Genomic DNA, 3881 nt, shown 5'->3' with positions numbered 1-3881 from the left:
ACCCAAAAAAAAAAAAAAAAAAAAAAAAAAAAAAAAAGACTAGTGTTCGAGGGGATTTCAGAGAACTTTGGGAAAATGGAATTAAGGATGACTTTATTTTGGTCCAAAGAACTTGAAATCCACATGGAGTGTTTCATAACACGCATTTTTCATGGACTTTTAGAAGACAAGGGACAAGAAAATTGAACTCCCGGAGTGAAGACAATGACGGGCCTAAGGTGGGAGCCAGCGCTCTGGGGAAGGTTCCCGACCAGCCCCTCTCCCCAGCCCGTGGCCTTCTCTGGCCACGGCTGACCAAAGCCGGCATGGACGCTCTCCGGGCTGAGACCGTGCCTCTCGGCTCATGTGCTGACGGCCACCTTCTGCCTGCAGCCCTGCAGGGGCTGTCACAGCATTTAAGAAGGAAATATTTTGGGGCCAGCAGGTGGCATGGTGGTTAAGGCACTGGACTTGCACAAGGCTGACCGTGGTTTGAGTCCCAACCAGCTTGAGAGTCCCATTGGGCACATGTGAGTGTGTGCCCAGAATCCCAAGACGGGATAGAAGAGAACGATTTGTGGCGTGGCCATGCCCCGGGGGTGATTTCTCACTTTCCCTCTCACTGTCTCTCTCTGGCACATGTGTGCACCCTGTGGCAAAAACCTCTTTAAAAAAGTAAAAAACTGGGACCTGCAGCTGGCGTAATGGCTGTTGCTGGACTCCCACATAGTCGATTCCCAGACCTGGTGGCTTGGCCGGGCGCGTGTGCGTGCGTGCCCAAGATCCCAGGAGGAGAATGGAGGAGAAGGGATTGCAGTGTGGCCATCCCCCCTGGGGGGTGATTTCTCGCTTTCTGTTTCTCTGTCTCTGTCTTTCTGGCAAGCACATGCGCCCCATAGCAAAAAAACTCTTCAAAAAAACTTAAAAAACTTAAAAAGTAAATGAATACCTCGTCCAGCAATCCAGAGCTCTTCGGCCTGGGCCACGCTGCCCTGGGAGCTCACAGGGGGCTCAGTGCTGTTCACCAGCCCTCACTTCCCTCCGTGGTCAGCCAGACCCTGAGGCTGACCCCCCCCACACACTCTTCTGTGAAAATATGCACTTTTGCATAGCATTTATGACAGAAGGGAAAAAAATGTGACGTCCCCCAGTTCTGTCCGGGCAAGCCGAGGGAGGCGTGCTGGATTTCAGGCAAATCTTTCCCTGGTTTTGCTCAATGAACTTGATTCACTGCAGGGCTTTTTCCCACACGCTCGGAGTGGGCCGCGGTGCCCTGCCCGCCCTCCGCGGGTGCGCTGTGAGTCACTGTGTCCTGAATGTGCGCAGAGGAGGAACAGGATGAGGACCGTTGCTAACGCCCTCGACGGGCAAACAGTTGGTGAATAACTTTCAGATAATAGAGGAGGGGCGACTCTGGGTTTTGCTGTGTGGAATGGAATGCACCGAAAAGAGGACTTGTCTCAACAGAAGTCGGACCTGGTAGCCGCTCGTGGGCCACGCTTCCTGGGATGCTGGCGGCCTTCCTGGAGTGCGGAGAAAGCTGACTCACGCCCGGCCACGCTGGGTACCGGGCAGGCCCGACCCCTGGCCACCTCGCTGCGCAGGGACACCAGGACACGCGCTCTCGCCACAGACCCTTGGCAGGGGCCCAAGATTAAACGGAATGAACGGCCGGCCCGTAGGTGAGAGGAGACTCGCCACACGGGCGCTCCCGATCTCTGAGGGCGTGGGCTTTGCAGAGCCCTGGAGAAAGTCGCAGTCACCCCAGAGAAGCCCCCGGTGAGGACGAGGCTGAGAAACGGTGAAGCCCGTCCTCGGTCTCAGGGCCTGGCCTCCTCAGGGACCTACCAGTGTCTCCATGACACGTGCTCCTGACCTTCGACCTCCTGCAGCGACGCCCTCGCACGTCCCCTCAGGTCCTGCTGCTCCCACCTTCCCTCCGAGCTCGTGCGGGTCCCTCCACCCTGGGTCTCTGTCCACGGAACCCATGCTCGGTGCAGAGTTCCTGAGGCCCCACTGCTCGGTCTTCTGCCCTGTCACGTGCCCCTTTGTGGTGGCCATTCCTCACAGATGACGCTGCACGTAGTCCTTCCACAAAGACAGTGAGGGGACTTCAGAACGCAGGAGAGTGGGATGAAGGAGTTATCTCGGAGCAAAACCACCTGGGACCCCACGCCCAGGTTTTACCGTACTGCTTTGGGCGAACCGCTCCTGGGTCCCTGTGTGCTAGCCCTGCGAGGAGCTGGAGCTTAGGGCAGACCAGGGCAGGCTGACTCCTGGTCCCGGGGGCTTGCACTCAGCAGGGGACACAGGCAGGGCTGTGACAGCTGGCACGGGACGCACCACCAGGACAGGAAACCCGGATGTGGTGAGCTGCAGCTAGGCGAAGTTTCTCCAAGTAGCCAGCCTTGAGCCGAGACTCCACACCAAGAAGGGGCCCATGATGATCTGAGATGGGCCTTGGAGCTAGGAAATGCTGGCTCAATGCCCTGCTGGGAGAATGCGGTGGGAGTTGGAAACCACCAAGGGGCCAGCTCCCCTTCAGAGCACCAGGCACCGCTAGAGAGAAGCCAGATCTGCGCCAGCAGGTGGTGTGTGAAGGTGCTGGACTCCCACATGGCCGACCACAGCTGGACTCCTAGACTAGAGGCTTGAAACTCACTCCGGGCACATGCACACGAGTGCCCGGAAACCCAGGAGGAGAATGAAAGAGAACGGACTGCAGCCTGGCATGGCTCCACCCTGGGGGTGGTTTCTCACTTTCCCTCTCTGTCTCTTCGGTGAGCGCATGCACACTGTTACTGAAACCTAAAGAAAACCCAGAAACTGGATCCCACAGGGTGGGGACCTGTCCCAGCAGCCCTAACATGGCTGGCACCAACAGCCTGAGACCGGCCGGCAGGAGAACTATAGGCAGGGCCTCGGTGTGACCAGACCTGGGGGAGGGCCCCTCTCTGTTCCTGTCCCTCTGTCCCTCCCAAGTGCACACGCAGGCACTGTCATAAATAAAGAAGCTTCAAGGCCTCCCAGGGGCTGCAGAGCTGCTGGAGCAGTGCGGGAGTCCCCGGACAGTCCTCCCAGGGACCATGGCTGTGGTTCCCTTTGCAGACATCGCTGGGGCTCAGCGCGAGTCCACTGTCTGTGTCCCCAACCTGTGCCGAGGCCTGCTCGCTTGCCGTCGTGATAACTGGGGGCCGTGGCTCACCCACACGTGGGTACTGTCTGTCCTGAGGCACACGGCTGTCCAGAGAGCAGAGGTCAGTCACCTCTGTCCATGCGTGGTCCCCACCCATCCACTGGCCCGTGCCTGGCTTTCCAGAACTTCCCGAGGCTGAAACTGTGCCTGCTGTCCTGATCCATGGTGATCCACGCCCTTTCCCACCTGTTTATGCTGAGTTGACACCATCAGGCCACCAGGGGGGGCAGTGACAAGGATCAGAGGCACTGAGTGGCCTCTGGGAACAGGCGAAGGCAGCCCCCGAGCCTGTCCACCCTGTGAGGCTGCCGAGCCTCAGGCAGCTGCTCTGTGAACTGACCCCAGCACGCTCACTGCAGCCTGCCCCGGAGAGGAAGCTGGCGGACAGGGCAGACAGCGGACAGCGCCCTGGGCGAAGCGGTGCATGGCCGCTCCACGTGGTGGGCAGGGCAGCCTGTGCCGCCCGCGGGTACGAGGGGGCATCTTGCTGCTCGGACACCCTCGCACCTGCTAGCACCTCTCCTCCGCGGCAGGGCGACCACCCGTCATGTGTTTCAAAGGTGAACTGACCTGCGGGTGGGATTCGTTCTTCTAGGAAGATACCATGTTAGTGAGAGCCCCAAGTCCCTCCCAGCTGCAAGGATCAGCCGCTGCGTGGGACAGGGGTTCCACGTGACCTGGGAAACGGCTTCCGGCGACATGCGGT

The sequence above is a fragment of the Tupaia chinensis genome, unplaced genomic scaffold (genome assembly GCF_000334495.1).
Source record: "Tupaia chinensis unplaced genomic scaffold, TupChi_1.0 Scaffold144602_1, whole genome shotgun sequence".
NCBI lineage: Eukaryota > Metazoa > Chordata > Mammalia > Scandentia > Tupaiidae > Tupaia > Tupaia belangeri.
The sequence above is the reverse complement of the archived record's forward strand: the minus strand, read 5'-3'. Positions refer to the sequence as shown.